Source organism: Amblyomma mixtum, chromosome 3 (assembly GCF_055824585.1).
Source record: "Amblyomma mixtum isolate Tamu chromosome 3, ASM5582458v1, whole genome shotgun sequence".
In the NCBI taxonomy this organism is placed as follows: domain Eukaryota; kingdom Metazoa; phylum Arthropoda; class Arachnida; order Ixodida; family Ixodidae; genus Amblyomma; species Amblyomma mixtum.
In genome coordinates, this window is record NC_143014.1 from 26,997,210 (window position 1) to 27,021,252 (window position 24,043).

The 24,043-nt window shown below is 46.8% G+C and overlaps 1 protein-coding gene and 1 long non-coding RNA gene across 2 annotated transcripts in view; one reads left to right on the forward strand and one right to left on the reverse strand.

Moving 5' to 3' along the window:
• Positions 1 to 24,043, reverse strand: part of LOC149349485 (myosin light chain kinase, smooth muscle-like) — a 223,203-nt gene that overhangs the window by 134,662 nt on the left and 64,498 nt on the right. The gene's annotated exons all lie outside the window — the stretch shown is intronic.
• On the forward strand, positions 19,289 to 22,278 carry LOC149349487 (uncharacterized). The gene is made up of 2 exons (XR_016289413.1): positions 19,289 to 19,361; positions 22,113 to 22,278. It is a non-coding gene; the product is annotated as an uncharacterized LOC149349487 (long non-coding RNA).

Genomic DNA, 24,043 nt, shown 5'->3' on the forward strand with positions numbered 1-24,043 from the left:
ACTACAGGACAGGTTTGGAAATTGTAAATGCAGTCGTCTCTGCAAAATGTCAGAGCCACGAAAGACGGAGCGAAAGCTCGCTAGCGTTTCCTTCTTTCCTGACGGACACCGGGTGCCCTGGCGTTTGTCGCCTGCGATCGGCAGCAGCTGCTCTCTCTCGGAGCCCTCTGCATGCCTCAAGAAATTAACGTTCGATATATCTTCGCTTGTAGCCCCTATGCGTTTTTTCGAGGTTTTGTGTACTGTGTAGCGTTTTCTCTTGGTTCTTCCACTTCTCTTCTTTTCTTTTTTTTACCAGAGATCCATTCTGCTTCTCCGCACGCTGTTCGTGCAGTGAGCGGTAGTACGTGCACGGAGTATCCACGTCTCCGTCACATCCGCAATTTCATGGTGCTATAGCGCTGTTAGATAGACGGAGTACAAACTGCCACGACGTAGGGCTTGGTTGGGGCTAAGATACCACTGTGGCTGGGCATGGGTTTTACAGCACGCTGTTGAAGCGGCACGACTCAGTGGAGCCCTGGACTGAGGGCCCACCCTTGCTCGAAGACTCAAGTCGCCAGCGCCCAAGCAGGACGACCAAGAAGTCTTCATCTCCGCGAATCTCTTGAAAGAGCAATAAAAGTTTTCTCTCTCTCTCCGCTAACTTCGAGTAAAAATTGCAATGATAGATTAGTCTACTCTCCGCCACAAAAAGTTATCAAGTCATCAGGGCTCACCCTGAAGCCAGAGCTGCTACTCTTCTATGCCACATCGTAAGAAACTATGAAGTACAATAGGACCCGCAGAAAACCGCCGCTATCGCACAGTGTCCAATGCCGGCCGACAAGAAAGCTGTGCACTGATTCCTGGGCCTGTGCGCATACTGCCACCGATTTGTAAAGAACAATTCGCGAATCGCCGGACCCTTGACGCAGCTAACGAAGACGGATGTGCAATTCGAGTGGGAAGCTGCTCAACGTGAAGCATTCCAGGAAGTTAAGCATTGCTTGGACCCTTCGATGAAAACGCCGAAACCAAAATTTATACAGACGCAAGCAGCATGGGGCTAGGCGCCGCTCCCATCCTGAAGCAGCAAGGCCATAAGAGAGTAATGGCGTACACCAGTCGCTCTTTGTCAAAGCAGAGGCCAACTGTTCCACGGCGGAAAAGGAGTGCCTTGCGATAGTTTGGGCCAGGTCGAAATTCCGCCTGTACTTGCACGGCATACCTTTCAAAGTCATGACTGATCATTACGCGCTGTGCTAGCTCGACAGCTTAAAGGACCCATCTAGCCACCTCACTCGATGGAGCTTACGACTCTAAGCGTTTGACGTCACAGTCGTTTACAAGTCTGGAAGGAAGTATTCTGACGCCGATTGCCTGGCACAAGCCCCTGTAGATGTACCGCCGCAGGACGACGACGATGACGCCTTTCTAGGACCTATCAGCTCGAGCACTTTTGCACAACAGCAACTCTTGGACCCCGACCTCCAACGCTTCATCGAATACTTGGAAGGCAAGTATTCTTCACTCCCTGCCTCGTTCAAGCGGGGACTGTCTCCGTTCTCCGTACAGAATGATGCATGCCTTAATAAAGAAGAACTTCGCGCCGAACAAGGTAACTTACTTTCGGGTCGTACCTACAGGCCTTCGCGAAGAAGTTCTACAAGCTTCACACCACGAGACAGCAGCTGGCAATATAGGATTTTTTCGAACCCTCCGCCTCATTCGAGACAAGTAGTATTACAGGCCTCGACTACCTGCCGATGTCGCACGCTATGAAAACCGCCCGAGATTGTCAGCGACGAAAAACGCCTCCCACCCAACCAGCAGGATTCCTGAACCCTACTGAACCCTCGTCAAGGCCCTTCCAGCAGATCGGCATGGACCAGGTCGGCCCTTTCTCGAAGACAACATCTAGAAACAAATGGATCATCTACGGACCGACTATCTGACCCGTTACGCCGAGGCAAAAGCCCTGCCTAACGGGACAGCATCAGAAGTGGCCAAAATTTTCGTGGAATGCATCCTTCTACGAAACGCCGCCCCCGAAGTCATCACGGGCACAAGAACAGCGTTCATGGCGGAGCTGACGCAAGCCATCCTGCGCTGCAGTCAAACAAGCCACCGGAGGACGACAGCGTGCCATCTGCAGACCAACGGTCTAACGGAGCGCTTGAACAAGACCATAGCAGACATGGTTACCATGTATGTCGACGCCGAATACAAGACTTGGGACTCCATCCTTCCATACGTCGTCTTCGCCTACAACACCGCAGTACAAGAGACCACCCAGATGATGCCTTTTAGGTTCGTCCATGGCAGGGAAGCCAGACAATGCTCGAGGCCATGCTACTCAAATTTTCCGAAGATAACCACGACGTCGCCGCCTACCTACAGCGCGCTGAAGAAGCACGACGCCTGGCCTGGCACCGCATTGAAGACCAGCAACGCACTGACGCCCGACGCTACAACCTACGCTGACGTCACGCGGACTACAAGCCGAGAGACAGTGTATGGGTGTGGACGCCATTCGCTACCGCGGACTGAGTAAAAAGCGCCTGTGCCGCTAATTCGGCCCGTGCAAGACCATTCGTCGACTTGGAGAGCTTGACTACGAAGTGACCCCCTACGGAGCCACAGCATCACAGCGGCGCCGCGCAGAAGTTGTACATGTTGTGCGCCTAAAGCCTTGTTATGCACGCTAGCGGACACTGTGAGTTCTCAATGACTGTTTGTTTTTGCTCTCTCAGTGTTTAGTTTTTGGCCACATTCCTTTTCGTTGTAAAGCATTGGGCCGATGCTTCTTTAATAAGGGGTAATGACGCAGAGCTTTGTAATGGTTGTTTGTTAATTCCTCAAAGCTTCTGGCACGAGGCTTTATCGTTTTGTTTGTGATGCAAGACGCGACCAGATTTATCTCCAATGACTGCAGCCAGGCGGAACCGGTTCTACGCTGTTCGAGACTGTTGTGGTTACTTTGCACGCCGTATCTGGAAAGTTCGTTGTCAGCTTTAAATTGAGCACGGCCCAGAGCGTCGGGCATTTCTGTTCGAAGACCGCCGAGCTAACTTGTTGCTTGTTCGGAGCCCTCTTTGCGGTCTTACTGACTGCCGGACTGCGGTCACCACTAGGTGAGAAAATTTTATCTGTGTACTTTCAGCTGCAGTAAACTAGCCCGATTCATGTTTCGGGGCCCAAGTACGTATTCATAAACCGGTTGTAAAGGAATACTTCGCTGTGAAATAGAAAAGTGTTGCTTATGAGTGTTCGTGCTTCATTCCGGCCTGACTGTACGAGCGGCTCGTGGGGAATGAGCGGTCGTAGCAGGAGATACGTCGTCGCGCTCTTAGACGCTATCACATTCCCCATGGACCACTCGCACTTCAAACTCCACTGCATAATTTTGAGGTAATGGCGACCAACAAAACGCACTTCGAGCTGCAAAGTGTTTGTCTGATTTGCACTTCACTGCCCACCACTGTGCACATAAGCAAGCCTTAATCCCAAAGAGTTTTCTCTGAATTTTTTTTCTTCACGATTCGTTATGAGGGACGACTCGCTTTACTGCCAGTTTTTGTCTGGGACTAAAGTGTTCATGTTAACGAGACACGCTGCATACACACGACCGCCAGGCTCCATGGCTTGAGCACGAGTGAGGGACATCACCTTGTGTTATGCTCATCAAAGGTGGCCTGGATCGGTTTTCGCGCACGTTCACTGCACGACAGCAGCTAGCGCGGCTCTGGCGTAGCTGTCAATAGACCCTTTAGAAAATTCAGTCTGGCAACTCGGCAGGCATCATCATCAGCAACTTTCGTCGGCGCCGTGCGCCATATTTTGGGCACATTTGGCTGGAAGACGCGCAGCTATAGGGCTCTGCACAGCTTTTACACTAGTTTCCACCTTGTGGCATGTCCGGTTGCGTTTGTGAAAGCGATGGCGGAAAATTTGCAGTGGTCGAGGGACCTGAATGTCATCCCGGGCGGATTTTCGGGAAGGCTTTTCGACTCCTATCGTCCGGCCGCACCTCTCAGCGAAGCTACAAGCCGGTATCACTGAGATCCGTCGACAGTGCGCGTTGCCGTGTCACCCTGCAGGTCAAATGTACTGTCCATAAAGGAGGGCTAACAACACTTGGACTGGACTCGACTACGAGGAGGCGCACTGCAGGGCGAAATGCGTGTGGATCCGGATACGGGCGCTCGATCAGCAGTGCCGACTAGGGCAGTCGGGGACCAGCGCACAGTTCGTCGCCGGGCGTTGCCGCAGGCGGTGTCGTTGCCGAAAGCTCCACTCTAGCACAGGCATGCTATCGTTGCTAGAATCTAGCAAGCATCCTTTCTGGTAGCATGGCTGTTTTGTATTTTCTTGTGCGAACGTGAAGTAAGCCGAGTAAGCCGAGCCTGCCGGCCGGCCGCCTGGATCCCGTCTGCCGGCGTCATAAAAACGAGCTAAAGTGTGTTCTCGACGTAAATAATAAACCCTGGGATAGGGAAATGAGAAAATATATCATTTTTCTGGGTCATTGGTCAATACCGAGTTGCTGGTAAAAGTTACAACTGTGGTACGAGCGAATTTGTTGTGAGAACCGCCTCGAAGCTGCCGCTGGCCCGACGCTGGGGTCCGGCTCGACTGGCGCCCGCTAGCTCCGCTGCTGAAGGCGCCGTAGAAATTGACCATACTATTATTTTATTGTGAGATGATGCTGTTGACAGCAAAGCGGAGTGAAGAATAGGCCTTCAATTATAGCGCAGGCGACTTCCGAAGCGCCAGCCCCTGCCGCTTCGATGCGAAGCAGGCTATAGGCCTAGCGACGACCACGGCAGACAGGCAGCTGCAGAGATCTTCGCCCGGAGCGCCCGCGAGCGGTGCCGTTGCCGAAAGCTCGCAACATCAGCTGGCATGCTTTGTCGCCGCTCGAGTATAGCTGGCAGTCTTTCTGATAACAAGGCGATGCCGTCTTTAAGCCAAGCAGCACTCAGGCACTGCTGCGCTGCGGCGAAGTGCGACACCGGTTGTGGGCGGAGCTTGGGCAGAGCGGCGCAGCAGCGCTTGCCGCTGCGTGTGTCCCTGCTTGCTGTGGTGTGGCAGTTCGGAAGCGGCGCGCCGGACGTGTTGCCGGACATGTGTCTCCTGCCTTAGCCAGAGTGCACAGGCCCTGACCGAACGAAAACACCCAGCTGGTGCTGCTGCACTCCGTCTATGTCGCCGTCGTTTGCTGCATGTTCGCAACGGAGAGAGCGACGGCGCTCCTCGCCGCGCCGCATCGTCGTGCTCTTTTTCGCGCGCACGGAACTCTCTATGAATGGACGTGGATGCTTGAAAATCCAAAACAAGCGCGTTTGAGCAACGTTTTGATTTTGTGACGCGCCGAAACAGTCGCCAGCATCGGAATGCATGTCCTCGAGTGCGCCGAAGGTGGCACCTTTATTTTTGTGCTCACTATACAGCGGAGCGGCTACACGGTAGAAGGAACTTTTCGCTGCTCTTTCAATACTTATATCATTTATTTTAATGTGAAAACGAACAGGTCACGGACGAGAAGAAAGAAGCATGCAGCTACTCCATGCGCTCCGTGCTCTGGAAACACAGCTTGTTTCCGTGCACGTCTCTTCGCCGCGCTGGCTGCAGAAAGGCACACAGCAGCATGCCGGCATCGCGACTATAGCTTGGTGCAGAGAGCCAATGTCAAGGAACATGGCTAGGACACAGAAACAAGCAAATTGCGCTTGTGGCTTCGCCAGGCGCCGTACTTTTCAATCTGGCCCGAGCGCATACCGGCAGGCGTATGCCCAAGTAATGGCGGAGGCACCGCGGTTTGCGCACCACACACCAGATGGCGCTGAATTTTCTAAAGGGTCTATTGGAGCAGCACGGTCAAAGGTCCCTACGGTGCGCACATTCGTGTTGACGCACACAGTAGCGTGTATAGGGCCGACGTCACTGACACCACCGCAGAGGCCGCTGTACGTCATCGGAATGGGTAAACCGGCTCGCGGCGGTCCGGCCTGCGCGTAGGGAAGCAAGCCAGAGCAGGAGGCGATGCCAATGGGCGAGGCGAGCCTGCCTCATCGACTCGGCTCAGGAACTCCGCCATGACGTCTCTCGTCTTTCCACCCACTGGCCGAATCTCTAGCTTTAATTTGAACGTCAGGCCACGCATTTTACGTGCCATGACTACGTGCCATGACGTGCCCGTCGTTATTTTTCGAAAGCTATTTGCTTTACATTATTAACCTGTGTATTTAAGAAAAACAGATCCCCAACTTCCGGAATTGACGCGAGCGTGCTGCATCATTAGGCCGCAAAATAACAAAGGATGATGCCAAAATGCATTCGTGCCCCTTCCAATTTGGTTGTCACCTCGCTCGTGTCAGGAGTTTTGCCGCGGAAGACGCTGTAAGGAAAGCAAGAGATGCAGCAGAAAATTTGGTGCGGTAGTTTTCCTCAGCAAGTAAGTAGAGCTGTGAATCACAGCAAAGGCGGCTTCTCTATATGCGCAGCGCAAGTTCTGCGAAATGCCGAATTATGTACTGTCAACAGCACGAATCTATAGCAAAATCGCCTTCGCGGTGGCTTCTTCAGGCCAAAATTCTCCACAGAAAGGTGTTGTACCGGTATAGTTCTTCCGGAAAGCTTAAGGCCGACAGCGGCGGGTCGAGTCAGGGAATCGAGTTGAGCAAGGTCAGCCGAACTCGTTCGACTGCGTGTTTACATGAACTCGATTTTAGCGAGTCGAGGGCGCTTCAGCTCCAGCGACACCAAGCGTCAAACAGCGCAAGCGGGAGAGGGCAGTGGCAGCCTCCAAGATGGCGGCGAGGCACCGCTGTCTCGGAGGCGCGACGGCGCAGACGGAAAACGGGTTCGCATTATCCTCTCCCCTCCCCTAACCCGACTCTTCGACTTCATGCTTTTAGAAAGGCGGTTCAAGCGAGTTAACTTGACTCGCTGTGCCGCTTATTATACTCGCCCCGATAGCGTTTACATGAACCCGACAACTGGTTTTTTACCCGACAAGCAAACTCGACTCGACTCTATCGAGTTCATGTAAACAGGCCTTATGTCGTTCAAACATGCGTGGATTATCTTGCAGGTTGGATATTATACTTCTTTATCACATTTTCGCCCAAATGATTCTTTTCTCTTAGTACTGCCACCTCCAGTGGATGTTTTTGAAATGCTCAGTGTCTTATTGTCACATCTTTCTGTTATGCTATCTGGGGACATTGAAACCAATCCGGGGCCAACAACAGAGGAGTTATTACAGCAGATCCTGGAAAAGAAGACGTCGATGGAAGCTAGACTAATTGGCATTGAAAATAAACTAGAATCTTTCTTTAGCTATGCGTTAAGCTAACTACCCTTGAAAGCGCAGTTCAACATCTGCACCGCACAGTCGACCAACAACAACAAAGGCTAATTGAATTGGAAGATAGAGCGCGAAGAAATAACCTCATTGTTTTCGGTGTTACGGAGGGCATTAACGAAACAAGAATGGACATTGAAGATAAAGTCCTGAAAGGAATATTCTCTGATACTCTTGGTGTCACTGTTTCATCGGGGGGGGGGGGGGGGGGGATTCATAGGAATGGTGAAAAGAAAAAAGGACACAGGCCCGTAATTAAGAGGTTATATGACTATAGTGAAAAAGCAGCTATGTTTAAACAATGCAGCAAACTGAAAGGGACCAACTATAGTGTCTCTGACGACTATTCTCGGGAAACATCGCAAAAAAGGGCATTGCTTTGGCGTTCTGCGCAAGAAGACAAGCGTAATTTGGCAAAGATTAAGCTGGTCCGCGATACTTTTTATCGATCGTTCCGCTTACGAGTGGGATTCGCGGTCTGACACGCGTGTCAAGCTTACGAATAACCAAGACGGTGAATCGCCCCGCCGAGATTGACGTAAGAAGTGTAACACCAGATTATTGAACGCAAATGCCCGAAGTGAAGTACCTTACCCTACGCTTATAAATGTGAATTCTCGCAGTTTACTGAACAAAATTGTTGATTTTAACTGACTTATAGAAACGCGTCACCCTTCTATAATTTGTGTGACTGAAACGTGGTTCAATAACTCAATCTTAGATGAAGAATTTGTACCACTTGGTTATAGTGTCTTGAGAAAAGACAGACCGCCCGGTCGTGGTGGTGATGTGGCCTTATTTCTTAAAAATATCAACTTTTCTTCGCTACCTGAACTTCCAGAAACTGAGTCAGTTTGGTGCACAGTTAATATGTCCTTATAGGTGTTATATATCATCCTCCAAATGCCGATTGCAATGTGTTTCCTGCTCTAAATGATTATATCGCAACTCATAGATTAACTACAAAATGGTTTTGTGTGGTGACTTTAACCTGCCCTGCATAAATTGGGCCTCACTTGTATCGACCGGTCGCGACAGGGCACAATGTGACTCGCTCATCGACATAACAGTTTCTTTTGATTTCTCAGAAGTTGTCCACTATCCTACTCGTGGTGAATCTTAGCTGTATCTTGTGCTTTTGAAAGAGCAGTTGGTACAATGTGGGTTCAAATCGAGGTCACTGAAGGTCTGTCGTATCACAAAGCAGTGATTCTTAAATTGAATATCGCACCTGAGCGTAAAAGGCCAGAGTACAGGATGATTACTGATTCCACCCGGGCTGATTATAACATGATACTTGGTGCTTTGGCGTCAAATTTTGATGACTTTTTTATTTAGTAGCGAACACTGCAAAGTTCATATGTTGCTCGAACGGTTTTATAAAGTGGTGCATGACTGTCTGTGTAACTTCGTGTCCAAGAAATGTGTTAAAAGACATCCCAAGCATTTCTGCTACGGAAAGGAAATCATCCAACTTATTCGTCGCATATAGAGACTTTGCAAGCGATGTAAGTCACATCATAAAAGTGATGGTGCGTTTCTAGTTTCCTTGAAAGCGGCTCTGCGAACCAAAATACATGACGCTAGGAAATTTTATGATAAGAACACGCTGACAACATTCATGATAACCAGCCCATCCAAATTCTGGACAACAATTATTCCGGCCGGTCGCTGTTCTTCATCATTTGTTGTTAATGATAAACCGTGTTCTAACCCTTCTATTATCTCTGAAGAGTTTAATAAATATTTTAGATCGGCATTTGATAGTGACAATAGCACTAGACGGACGTTTGTTTTAGTCACCGAATTGCCATCTTTGGCGAAGTTGGATTTAAGTTATAACGGAGTTCTTAATCTTTTTTTTTTACAGATTGACACGACCAAAAGTGGTGGAGCCGATGGTATACGAATATGTTTCTAAAAAAGTGTTCTGAGTGGTGTGCCCGCTACTTGACTGTTATTTTACAAAAATCCCTCCAATCTGAAACCGTTCCACAAATCTGGAAAATGGGTAATGTAGCGCCAGTATTTAAGGCCGGTAACAAACAAAGCGTCTCCAATTATGGACCAATTTCGCTGATCTGTACTTGTTGCAAGGTATTAGAGCACATTATTCATAAACACATTGTCTCGTACTTGTCTAACAATAAGCTTCTCTCTAATAATCAGCATGGTTTCAGGGCTGGGTTCTCTACTCTCACGCAGTTAATTGAATTCACACACGACAATGCATCATGCCTAAATAATCGCGGTCAGATGGACGCCATTGTCATCGACTACTCTAAAGCATTCGATTTGGTATTCATAGGAAGCTCATGACTAAACTTGGTGCCTTCTTCAAAGGAACTCACGGTGTCCGACTACTAGGCTGGATTAAGGACAACTTACGGTTAAGGTCCCAGTTTGTCACGTTTAAAAACTCTCAGTCAACGTCTGTCTCTATAACATCTGGCGTCCCACAGGGATCAGTTCTAGGGCCACTTTTATTTCTCATTTACATTAATAACGTCGTCCAGATAACTAATAACACATCTGTTAAAATCCGTTTATATGCATATGACTGCGTTCTGTATTCAAATATAAATAATGCATGCGACCAGCTCACTTTAAATAATGTGTTTTCTTCATTCTGTGATTGGAGCAACAAATGACAGATGAAGATAAATTTTAGCACGACTGTGTCGATGACATTCACTAATAAGAAAAATCCTTTTTGTTTTTCGTATACTAACAATACACATCAGCTAACCCACGTAAACGAGTTCAAGTACCTAGGTGTAATGTTCTGTTCAAGCTTGAATTGGTCTAAACATGACAATTTAACTTGCTCGAAGGCTCTCAAGAAACTTGGAGTTTTAAAACGTACGTTAAAAGAGAGAGAGAGAGAAAAAAAAAAGGACGGAAAGGCAGGGAGGTTAACCAGGCGATGCCCAGTTGGCTACCCTACACTTGGGGAGGGGAACAAAGAGGAAAAAAGGAAAAAGAGCGGCAATGAAATGAGTTGTCTAAGTGTCCAGCGACCCTGGTACCCACTGGAAGACGATTTCATGATCTTGTTCGATTGCCTGGTGCTGCAGATATCGTATCTCCGCTGTAAGTTGCTCATGGTCGCTATGTCTCAAGGCAGATTGAAGACATTGTAGGGCAGCTTTTGAATCACAGAAAACAGCCCATTTTTGAGGTGATTGTTGTGAGATATACTGTACCGCCGCAAGAAGTGCGGCCAACTCTGCTCCAGTAGAGGTAGTCCGATGCGAAATTTGTTGGTGAATTTGAGTCTGTCGCGCAGGAACGACCACAGCGCAAGCGGAACTAGTAGAGGTTACTGATCCATCCGTATAGACGTGAGTACGGTCCGAATATTCGAAGTGGAGCATGGACAGTGTCAGTTGCTTAATGGCTGCCGTCGATAAATTTGACTTCTTCGCTATCCCCGGAATAGCAAGTCGCACACATGGGAGCCGCATACACCACAGAGGAGAGGGAGGTAGTGCTGCCGGGGTGAACTGTTGTGGGATCGACGACTGTTGCGTCGTTATCACCTTCGCAAATGCAGAATGTGGTCTCTGCAGTGGCAGAGGCGCAAGGTGATGCTCTGTACAGATCTCTATTTGTCGGATGCTTGCGGTACAGTACACCTGTACTCTCAAACACGTGCAAAACTAACATGCGTGCCCTCCAGTCAGTACAGGGTCAGGCCCTTCGCACATGCCTAGGTCTCCCTCGGAGCGCATCAACACTGGGTAGCATTGCACTCGCCAAAGACCACCCTATCTCTACTTATATTGTCCTAGACTGCTTGCGAATGCACATACGTTAAAAGATGCGACCAAAAACTGTGAGCTGACGGTGTACGAATCTCTAGTAAGGCCTGTTCTTGAATATGCCTCGGCGGAGTGGTCACCGCACTTCGCTAAAGACGTCAGTAAACTTTAAAATGTACAGAAAAAAGCAATAAGGTTTATATATGTGCGTTATGACCACCATTTCTCTCCCACAGCTCACTCCTGCACCTTGTCACTTGACACACTTCAACACAGACTCATATGTGATCGCATTATCCTTCTTCACAAGATCGTCAACAGGCGTATTTATAACGACGCCCCCTTTTCTTTCGCCAGTTCTTCAGCACGTGTTACTCGCCGTACCAACCCGCTTAGCATCGTGCCGTTTATGCCGTTTTTAGACTGCTTTAAATTTTCATTTTTTCCTTTCTCGGTCGAATTATGGAACGATTTGGATGGCACATTAGGTCAGGTGTATATTGATCACTTTGTGCGAGAATCACCTACTCATGTATTTTCTTACTGATACTGTAGTGTTTTTTGTGTAATTTTTCGACTCACGTTTCTAATCATGCACTTTCCTAATAATTTTAGTGTCATGTGAAGTCTCCTGTTCCACTCCTGCAATGTCCCAATTCATGGGATAGCAGCATTCGTAAATAAATAAATAAAATAAGGGTACAGGCTGAAGTACGAGGTTAACGTGAGAAAAAAATTCCGCAAATTACTAAGACGAAGAAGAGCATGCAGAGTGTGCAAGATGCCTAAACCACACAGGGGGCGGCAACAACGAAATTTTCATGCACTTTTAAATGCCGCACAATGCACAATGCTTGCCTGATTGCTTGGCGCTCGTAGAACAAAAAGAGTTCGCTGGAGGCAGCGCTGCCAACTGGAAGAGAGCTGCTCATGGTCTCAAAAGGCCCCGAATTTGTTCAGAACTTCACGGTGGAAGCTCTCACAATAACCGTGAGAGGCGTCTGTCTGTTGTCAAGAGTAGAAAGTTTTAGCATAGACGGGAGGTACTAGCGTAAGCGTATTCCGGCTGTTCACTCTGTGTGAACAGCCGGCGTACGATAATCCGGTATGCGTCAACGCTTCCTTACAGAAATTGTCTATAGACGGTTTATAGACTATTGCCATCCTCTGGACCTTTCCTTTTGTCTATAGAGAGCCTATAGACTAAAGTCTATAGCTGCCTTAATTCCATTTTGTCTGTAGATTATCTATAGACCAAGGTCTATAACAGCTTATTTCGTTTTGTCTATAGACTATCTATAAACCAAAGTTTATAACAGTTACAATTGCCTTTGCTTATATATAAACTGACTGTGTTTAGGTTAAAGTCTAGCATTTCTTTTGTCTATAGACAATCTATAGCCTTCCTTTGGACAAAAGTCTAATAATTTCAATTTCCTTTTGTTTACTATAGACTGCCTTTAGACGAAAGTCTGTTGCAATTTCAATTTCTTTAGTCTATTCGAGGTCTGTTGAGAGTATGTAGTGTAGACTCAAGCTAATAAGAAGGCCAGTTGTCGGAATCACTGATGATTCTCTTCCAGCTGTCTTGGGGATAATTGCTACATCCGCATTGTGTGATCATAGCACATTCACCTGAGATAAAGGTTTTGCATTCTTGGAACGTTAGCGTCCACTGGCTTCCACGTGAGCAAAAGGATAAGTGGCTTCATCCCTTGTAAAATCTTAGCATGTGCTCGGCCAGTATTTGAAGACGTACAGAAGACGATTTACTATCGCATGCAGTAAAATAAGCTATACAATATGTTAGCCAGCGTGATTAGCTTTAGTCGTTCAGCTTAGTGACGCGTAGTGACCGGTCTCGACACAGCTTTTTAATAGCGCGGGAAATGTGAAGAGCACCTTTACAACCGTTCTTGTCGAAGCTAGGAGGGTCTACCGCAACAGTCTGTGTCGAACCTGTAAACGTGCTCCATTCTTCAAGAGTCTATGCATGTTGAACAAGGTGAGTACATCGAGCACTGCGTGCAGAGAGGAGCTCTGCAGCGGATGACGGCAGCTATATGGCCACAGCCCTCCGCCTTCTTCGCTATTCCGGGAATTAAAAAAAACTATTTGGAGAGGACAATGCAACGTCCTTCAGCATATTGTTTTTAGGAAGCCTTGAAAGGCTCCTTTTCATTATATTGTGACGCACATTCTACACATAAACAAAGAATATTTAATGCTAAGAGCGAGGAAATGCATCCATTCGTCAATTAAGGGTGCCCGCAAACTGCATTGCATAAAATGAAAACGCGTTCCGGTAAAGGAATCGCTCTAGATAATTCCATTGCATATTTCGACCGTTAATGCCCAGAGCACTCAACCCAGAAACGTTCACCAGCGATTCCAGATTTCTCCTTAAGAATGTGCTCATCTCTTACAAAATATTGTTAGAAGAGTCTCAAAGAGCATGGTCTAGTGCGCAATTAACACGTATACCTTTTATGCCTTTGCCGTTTGCATTCACGTGTAAAAGTGCTTCGACGCAACAATCACATAGCCAGTATTTTTACGTTCCTCCCTCTATGCTTGCTGTTGCGGAGCCTATGAAACGCTGATGTCACCCATTCCAGTTTCCTAAACACACACACCCACAAAAACAGTATGGCCTGCAATATTTTTTATTATTATTCGGAAAGTGAGCCACGTGCTGGTCAGTAAGGGGACACGCGGGGCAAAGCAGTAATGTTTCGGTTTTGTTTTCGCCAAAAAATTATACGGTTTTCAAAGCGTGAGTAGAGAATTTAGCTTATCATCAAGGTGCCCACTGTGGTCTTGAATACCAGAACAAGCTGCACACGGTAAGCATGCGAATGGTAAAGATTAGAGATGTAAAATTTCAAGAAATTTTGAATGGCATGAAAAAAAAACGTTTTTTTTTTTCAGGGTTTTTTAATGAAAAATTGAAAATTTGAAAAACGTGACAAAAACAGATTTATTTGCAACAGCGCTACGATCAATAATAATGCTCCGAAATTAAGTCGAATATGCAATTATAGATGTCATATTGTGAAACGAACTTCTTGTTCTATTGCACCGAGAAAATAAATAATGATTTGCAGTTCAGGCGAATATGGATATATAAATGTCATATTTGTGGAGTGAACTTCTTGTTCTATTGCACCGAGAAAGGGAACATGAAAACTGATCTGTAAGTCACTCCATATCGGACTCAGAGCCACTGTCGCTGGATGCGGCACTACGCGCAGCAGCCTGGATTGACGCTGTGTCCACAGCTAGGTTCGACTGCACATACACAAGCTTTCGAACGCGTTCCCGTGAAAGCCTGTTGCGAATCCTTGTACGGACGTTTCCGAGACGTGACCAGTTTCGTTCGCAGCTGGCGGATGATGGTGGTATCTGCAGCAGTCGGCAAGCCAGACGAGTTAGCGGCTGGTTGGTGGAAAGGCCTTGCCACCAGGTAGATGGGGCCACGTGCTTCGCTGAAGACCCCTGTCCTGGACCAAATTCCTGCGGATGTCTTGTACTCTGCTACGCTGGAAATCAACAAGCTGGGTCTTGTATTTGGCTACAACCGTTTACGTGCACAGCAGCCTATGCTATTTATGCCGTGTGTGTAGCGCAGTAGAATTTGCAGCTATTTTGTTCTACTTCAGCCGTGAGTTCAAGTATTAGTGTGTTTTTAAGTCAAGCCTGGTTCCTATATGTGACCTGGCCTTCAACCCGCGTACTCGCAGCACGAACGTTTTAAAAGCACTACCTGGCACCGGCGATGACGACTGCTCTGCAATCATTCAACGATGCACGCTGTAATGATTTTCAAAGCAGAAACAAAGACCTAAATTAAAAGCAAGCAATCAGAAAACCTTTAAATTGCCTTGTGAAATTTTCGATGTTTCTTTCCATTTTGTCTCGTCTGAAAAAAAAACGAAAAAAAAAAGTTTTTTTTTTTTTTCAAAATTGCAGTGTTTTTTTCAGGCCTTCACATCTCTAGTCAGTACCCGCTGTGCGTACATTTTCTTCACGTTCATACTGCACGACGACACGTTTTGGGCTGGATCATCAAGACGCGCTGGCTACTGTGCTTCATGGGCGCTAAAGAAAAGCTGCGTCGGCAACAGCATGGAATACAGGAGCCGAGCTGCTCACGCAGCCTGCGCACTCCAAACGAGTAGCAAATGTTAATTTCAGAGGCCCTCTGAGCACAGACAACGCTCTCTTGTTTGGAGATCGTTTTCGTTCTTACGCCATGTTATGCTCCGCTCTAAGTACGCATTTTATTCGACGATTACGTCACCAAGTCCGGAATAAGCCGCTCAGCCTATATGTGCTTTAAACTGATCGTTCTGCGTCCGTTTTCCAGCGCCGCTTCCACTTGCATCGGCATCTATAGTGCTGGCATCCGAAGGTTTGAATACAGATACCGACGTTGCTGTTAACGTGTTACCATTCCAGTCTCTCGCAAATTAGCTGTATATGCATGAGTCCATGCCTTTTCACCGTTCTTTTGACAACACTCAACAGCAGATTGCTTGTATAGCAGCGAGACGTTGAAAGTGGCGGCGCGCCGTTAAGTCGGTTCATGGATGAGCGAGGCCAAATAGACCGGGCTGCCAACAGGCTCCAGCTTTACCCTTTAGAACCGTCGAAGAAAAACGCACAAAGAAAAAAAAAACAAGCTCAGGGTTCGTTATAGGCATTCGAGGCTGCCAAGCGGGGCGGTGGAAAAGCGGCGGCCCTCCACCTGTTCGCAGTTTCCTCCGTGGTCAAGTGGAAACGAAGTGCGGAGGCTGCAGCACGTTCTGCCCGGCGACATTCGACCCCGCGTGTCGGCTGTTCCCTCGGATATCGCGGGGAGCTTGAGGGCCGTTGTCATTCGAGGAACAAGAGCAGCCATCGGGCTCGGGTAACGCGATCTTTCGTAAAAGCGCACGGATACGCGTGCGTGCAAACACTGAATGCCGACGGTCTCACAGGGGAGCGAGAAACAAGAAGACTCGGAGAGAGCAAAAAAAAAAAAAAGCGATGCAAAACTAAAACTGATCTAAATGTAATGGCGAGTTGTTGTTGTTGTTGTTTCCTTGGTGGCATGGCACATACCCACGACGGGGGATTACCGCGCGTATCGCTTCACGCCTGCTCTTCTTCTTTTTCGCTGTTCTTTTTCGCGTCGCTAACTCCGAAGCGCGGCACGCAAATTCGGAAAAACTAGCCTCTCTCGTCGGAAAATAATTGGACCGCGCTGGAAACACGCTGTTTCCAGGTCAGCGCAATTAAAGGCCGCCGAATTTTTACCCGCTCTGGCATGGCGCGCGTTTTCTTTGTCACGCTTTTTTTTTTATGCGTGCATGCGCTGCTGCGGCGGCAGCTTCCATCGAAGAACGCGACACGCATTTCTCTCAGCGTGCCCCTCTTTCTTCTGATGCGGTCGTGTGCGACAGCAGACGCAATTGCTGGTGTCTCGAGGGCAGCCGTTTTGCAGACAAAATTGGAAGGGCCACTTAAGCTCGGCCTCAACGGTATGACGCGATAGCGTTGATGGACTAATGCCCATACGCAGCATTGACCATGCTTGGCATTACATTCATATAGATCCCTGGGAGTCCTCGTACCACTGCTGGCGCGGTGGTGCCCTGCCACTGCCCTGCGATGGCAAGTGCTGCCACCGGTAGGGCTTGTGCGACCCAAGTTGCGCATCCCAAGCAACCTTTGGCGACCAATCATTAATTTATCATCTAGCTCGGTTGCCAGTTCGCTCGCAATCCGATGGGCAAGTTGTGATGACGCCACGAGGTCATGTGACCTGGGCTGCCCACCTGGGTTGCTTCTCCGCGGATTTTTCACTCACAGCGTCGACGACGACGCTTGATTTTTTGCAGAACGCGAGACTTAGAGCCATGGCATTAAAAATGCAGAAGTCCCTTATAAAAATGGTCTATAGACTGTCTATAGACTTTTTATAGACTCTATAGCCATCCTATAGACTTTTCCTTTTGTCTATAGACAGTCTATAGAAAATCTATGGACTAAAGTCTATAGCTGCTTCAATTTCCTTTTGTCTATAGACGGTCTATAGACTCTCTATAGACAAAGGTCTATAGCCGCCTCAATTTCCTTTCGTCTATAGACTGTCTATAGACCCTCTATAGACTAAGGTCTATAGCTGCCTCATTTTCCTTTCGTCTATAGACTGTCTATAGACTCTCTATAGATTAAGGTCTATAGCTGTCTCAATTTCCTTTTGTCTATAGACTGTCTATAGACACTTTATAGACTAAAGTCTATAGCTGGCTCAAATTTCCTTTTGTCTATAGACTGTCTATAGACACTTTATAGACTAAAGTCTATAGCTGGCTCAATTTCCTTTTGTCTATAGACGGTCTATAGACTCGCTATAGACTGAAGTCTATAACTACCTCCATTTCCTTTCGTCTATAGACGGTCTATAGACTCGCTATAGCCTAAGGTCTATAGCCGCCTCAATTTCCTTTTGTCTATAGACTGTCTATAGACTAAAGTCTATAATTGCTTCAATTTCCTTTCGTCTATAGACGGTCTATAGACTCGCTATAGACTAAGGTCTATAGCCGCCTCAATTTCCTTTGTCTATAGACTGTCTATAGACTAAAGTCTATAATTGCTTCAATTTCCTTTCGTCTATAGACGGTCTATAGACTCGCTATAGACTAAGGTCTATAGCTGCCTCAATTTCCTTTTGTCTATAGACTGTCTATAGACTAAAGTCTATAACTGCTTCAGTTTCCTTTCGTCTATAGATGGTCTATAGACTCGCTATAGACTAAGGTCTATAGCTGCCTCAATTTTCTTTTGTCTATAGACTCTCTATAGACTAAAGTCTATAACTGCTTCAATTTTCTTTCGTCTATAGACGGTCTATAGACTAAGGTCTATAGCTGCCACAATATCCTTTCGTCTGTAGGCGGTCTATAGACTCTCTACAGACCAAGGTCTATAGCTGCTTCAATTTACTTTTGTCTATAGACGGTCTATAGACTCTCTATAGACTACAGTCTACGACTACCTCAATTTCCTTTCGTCTATAGACTGTACACTATAGATAGTCTACTGCCTATAGACCAGTCTATAACAATCGTAATTTTATCTAACAATGTTCGATACACTGACTTTCGACTAAGTCCAGAACAATGTCAATTCATTTTTGCACTGCATGTTGAGGGGACCTGCATCTAGTGACCGCAACTATGTCGGGAGTCCCCCACCTCCTTCGCTATTACGGAAATTGAAAAGTATTGCGTAAGGCCATTACAACACCCTCCTGTATATTGTTTTCAGGAGCATTGACAAGCTCCTTTTCGTTATACCGTGACGTATATTGTCAATACAATTAGATATTAATGCTAACAAGTAAGCCGATTAAAGGGAGCCGTTCTTGAACTAAGGGCGCCCGCAAACTGTACTACATCGAACGAATACGCTGTCCCTTAAAGGAATCGCTCTACACAATTCAATTCCATCTTTCGATCGTTACTGTCCAACGCGCTGAAATCAGAAACATTTCATCAAAGGTTCTACATTTCTCTTTAAAACGTCCTGAAAATAAAGGGGGAAATACGGGTGTGAGAATTCAAGGAAGAGCCCATGCCTTAGAAACACTTTAGATTAATCTCAAAGAGCCTGGTCCTCTGTGCGATTAACATCTGCCATTTCTACCTTTGCAGTTGGTATTCACGTGAATAAGTGCTGCGACGCAACAATCACAAAGCCAGTATTTTTTCGTTCCTACCCTTGCACCTGTTGCTTCGGAGCCGATGACACGCTGATGTGGCGCATATCAGTTTTCTAAACACGAACACACGCAAAAAAGACGTTGTGCTATGCAACCTTATAATTATTATTTGAGAATTGTACAACATACTATTCGGTGGGAGATGCGGCGCGTATACCGACAAGAAGTTAGATTTCGGTTCTGTTTTCACGAAAACAATAAGATTTTTAGAGGGTAAGTGAAGAATTTAAGCTTGTAAACCAATTGCCTTCTGTGGTCTTGGATATCAGATCAAGCTGCACACGGCAAGAGTGCGAGCGATAAAGATACGACCGTGAAATGGGTTTCTGTTTCACGTTTTACCCATTTTACCGCGAGACGGCGGAAAATCATTCGGGCTGCAAACGACCCTGTGCGTGGCTGCATCAATGGCGTTGGAGTGTTTTTCGCGGATTACGTTTTCTTCAAAATCCAGCTTCATCGTCCGCTTACGGTAAGTCTACACGTTTATATTTTATTCATTTGGTCTCCTAAACCACTCTAAGCAGAGCTGTGTGTGCAGAACAGATTATGTGCGCAGTTACAAACGTCCTATCTTGTCCTATCTTCGTTTCTAAGGCGGAAGCCATCGGGTTCTCGACTAATGCCGCTTATCTCTGTCCCGGTGTCTTTACTAACGCGCGGAAAGGCAGTCTGTGCGATGCCCTTGATGATAAGCCGCTCCTCGCGAGCTGTCTACTAGATTTTTCGTGTTTCAAGGTAGATGCGCGGCCAGAAATGTCGTTTAGCCTGTGAATGACGGCCGAAATGGAACTGTGTGTTAGTTAGCGCCGTGTGAGCTCAATTTACTTAGCACCTCCGAAAACGTACTTACATACAGTCTCGTTCAGTGGTGGATTACATTTATTTTCTTATCTTTGTGTTATCGCCTCTCTGGACCATGGAGTGCTGTTCTTTTTGAGGTGTGCATTGCTTGCTACGTATGGACGCTCGCTCGGTGTGCGTCGTGGACGCCGACGTTTCAGCAAAGGTGTCTTGTAACGCTATAGACTGGAGCGCGAGACGTTTGTCAAAGTTGTATTCAAGCGGCGCTGGAGGAATGCTTATAGTGTGATGGGTGAATAAAATTCGTTGCCGGCGCGAATGGCCGTCGTGCTCAAACACCGCGAAGAACCCACGAGCTCCATCCCATCTCCCCTTCGTTGCACACGTATGGATTCGTCCGTGTCTGTCATCGGAGCCGTTGGCCGCCGCCGCTGGCTTGCGGGCACTTCATTTTGAAAGCTGGATAAAGGTCGGCTCGACAAGAGGTGGCTTACATTTCGTTCCGAGTGGTTCGTTCATCAATCCCGCTCACGCGTGCACAGATTTCTAGAATACCATTTGCGCGAGAGGCAAAGTATGTGTTTCTGATTTCAGACTGCTACGTTACGAAAGCGCCGATGTGACTCGCCGCTTATTTGCGCCTAAAATTAAATTAAGCTCTCGTGTTATTATAGCTGCGCCTGTTGAAGGCGTTAATTGTTTCATTGAAGTACTTCCTACTTTGAGCACGTTCAATGCTTTCGCTGATTTTTCTAGCAGCGTTGGGTTAGCTGCCTCCATGCAAGAAACACACCTCTTTACTGCGCTGTTGGAGCTGCACTTGAAGGAAAAACTAAGTGAATTTCAGGCGGTATTTTATCGTGACAGTCAGTAATTTGCTGTCTCAACCTCGCGACTGCTTTTGAAACGGCGCAGCTGCAGCCTCTGTGTACTGAATTAGTTTTCTGAATAATGAGCGCGGCATGGAAGCGCTGCAACCCGCTTGTTTCTAAGAGCGCGCGCAGATGTACGAGTATGCTGTTCCGTCTTTGTGCTTCAAGTTTTAGGCGCAAATCTGTGGTGAACTGGTTGCTTCTGCCTGCTGGTTTTGTATAGCTAGTGCCCGTTTGAGTATCGACTTACGTACACTCGGCCAAATCTTTATCTGGCTTAGGTGTTGCATCGCTAAATGCACCTGTAAAAAGGTGCCTTTTGGCTACACTGCTGGCATATTCATGTTGTAATTTGATGCGTGAGATGGCGTTTCATAGTTTCTTTTTGTTAATATAATGTTTGAGTGGAGTACTTGCATGTTTAGATCAAAGTTATCAGAAATATTCACCGTCTGCCGCTACGAAGAGCCGAAACAAGCGGAATACGCAGCAATGGTTATGGTGGCGCATTTGCACTAATCTGGGTAAACGACTTCTCCGCCATGAAAGGAGTGGTACTTTACCCAGAGGATGAGGCCATATGGACAAGATCCATTGCTGCGTATGCCGCTTGTTTCAGCTGTTCGTAGTGGCAGACGAATGTTTCTGTTAACGTTGATCTAAATACGCAAGTACTGCACTCAAACATTATATGAACAAAAAGGAACCACGAAATGACATTTCACTCGTTAAATTACAGCATGAATATGCCAGCAGTGTAGCCGAAAGGCACCTTTTTTACAAGGTGCATTTAGCGATGGAACACCCGAGCCAGTTAAAAATTTGGCCGGGTGTACCAGGCTTAATTCACGCAGGCTATTCTGAAGCGCTTCTTCTATAGCGGTTATAAGAATAAATGCTGGCAATATTCTCCTTTTTGCATCCCTCTGTAAGGTGCACTGAATCTGTATTTTATGGAGGTGGCATTCTTAACAGCTCCTTGCGAGTCAATGCAGATATGTGGCACAATTGTTCGAAGTCTTCTGTTACAAATAGTATAAAAGGATTGCCATAAAGAGATCAGTATTGGCTGTAACGGTATTGCCATACAGAAATCAATATCAGTACTGGATTCAGAGTAGAGTGCTCCAGGGATTAGGGGTCTTTGTTACAATGTTTTATGACGACACTTATAATCTGTAGTGTATTTACTGAAATGATTGAGCCGGCATGATAGCTCAGTGGCTATCATGTTCGTATGGCGACCTGAAAGATGCAGGTTCGATTCCGGCCTAGGCGGTCGCATTTTAATAGAGGCAAAATGCTAAAGGCCTGTGTACTCTGCACAGGTGACCGAAATTATTCCCCAGCCTTTCACTTTAGCGTCTCGTAGCCTGTGTCGCCTTGGGTCTTTGAACCCCATAAAACCACACCAAAAGATCAAGATTGCCTTTCTAGAATGGCATAGCCAGGATATGCCTTGCATTGTAAAGCACATGTGTAGAGATGGAATGGGAATTTTTTTTTCAGTTCCTCTTGTATTATTTTTTTTCCTTCGTGCTGTGCAGGTGAACATGCCCGGATGATTTACTGCAGACAACAGGCCACAAGAATGCTTCTGAGGAAACTAGCCGGACTGTTAAACTTTTATGTTACTGTGGTGCATTCTTATGGTGCATGTATTGCATATTCCCAGACTGGATAGCTTGGAAATAAACTAAATTTGTAAGTATATTGATTGTTTCATGTGTGAACTCTGTCTGGTGACCTTTTTCAATGATTGTGGACATCCTGTAGGCAGTCTATAGATAATGGTCTACTAATAGTTTAGTAGACAGAGGTCTATAGACTGTCTATAGACAAAGGTCTATAGCACTGCCAGGCCACACACCTATGGAATGTCTATAGACAGTCTATAGACATATGTCTACTGGACCAGTAGACTTTTGTCTGTAGACTGTCTATAGACAGTAATCTACAGGAAGTCGATGGCCATAAGTCTATAGGTCGTCTATAGTCCGTCTATAGACAAGTGTCTATAGACGGTCTATAGACAGCTCTATAGGAAATGTATGACCATAAGTCTATAGATTGTCCATAGACTGTCTATAGACCTGTGTCTATAGACTTCCTATAGACCTATAGACTTTCAGTAGACATTTGTCTATAGACTGTCTATAGACAAAAGTCTACGAAAAGTGTATGGCCATAAATCTATAGACTGTCTATAGACCAGTCTAAAGGATTTGTCTATAGACAGTCTATGGACTTCATAGACTAAAGTCTATAGACAGTCTATGGACTGTCTATAGACTTTTTATAAGAAATTTTTATAAGGGGTGGGAGAGCTGGAAGGCGTCCCGTTTTACAGTGAAAGCTGTAATAGCTTTGTACAAGCCACTTAGTAAAAATTGTTTAGGGTGTACAACGGCAGTCGTACAAAGGCCGACCTCCAGGGAGCGAAAAGCGCCGAATAACGCGAGAACTTCGCCCGGTGACGCGAACTTCGCGCACGTGGCGCGAAAACCGGCTGTTAATTCACTCCCGATCTAGCGTGGTCAGATATTTTCGCCCAACGTACGTCGCTGTCCGCCGCCGCCGACCTTCGCCCCGATTCGAGCGCAATTTTGCAACAGTTGTCAAAACGAGCGTTTCATTTGGCATCAGTTTTCACGTTTCTGAAAGAACGTAACCAAATCCAGGATCGAAGCTCGCTCATATACTTGCAGCTCTGGGGACGTCGTTTGAAGAAGCTTCCGACGCCGAGCGTAGCGCGGTGGCTTCTCAAGTGAAGCGAATGCAAGTTTTTGCTCTCTTCAGTGACTCCGGGGCTCTCTCGTTGTAATCTAAATAGTGTGAACAATGCTTACAATCACTCTTCTTGCATTAATTATGATGCGGAAGCATTTACGGGATTCAAAAGCGAGTAATCAGCTCCGACATTCTACGTTTCCACGTCTGTTCATGGCGTTTCGTCTCCCGTACAATACTTTGCTGCCGCCGGAGTGTGTATGAACAACATTGAGAACCATGCCAACATGTATGTCTCATGTTACATGATGTCTCGTAAGGCTAACGTGAAGGAAAAGCTTACGAGGGCTATATGAGCAAACTCCAGTGACAACAACCAATATACATACGTAACGGCCGGTCAAGGCAGTATTTTGGCCCGGCTGCTACTCGAACATACAGGGTACGATGCCGGTGCCCGCCGCACTTTTTTTTTTTCTGCGCGCGCGATTTTGTCTGCTATTTGTCCGTACGCTGCCGCCGCCTCTTTTGTGCCCGGCAGCCACTGCGAGTAATGAGAGTGTGGCTGCGACTGCTACACATAGCGCCTGGCCCGCCTGGCACCGCCGGCGACGTTCGCTCCTTCCTCGCATGGAGGACTGTGCGAAGACTTCGCGGCAGCGCACAGCGCAGGATTTTTCGCCGCGAGAATTTCGCAGTGAAACATTGCCCTTTGAAGGTCGGCCTCAATGCGTTATCCTTTTTTTGG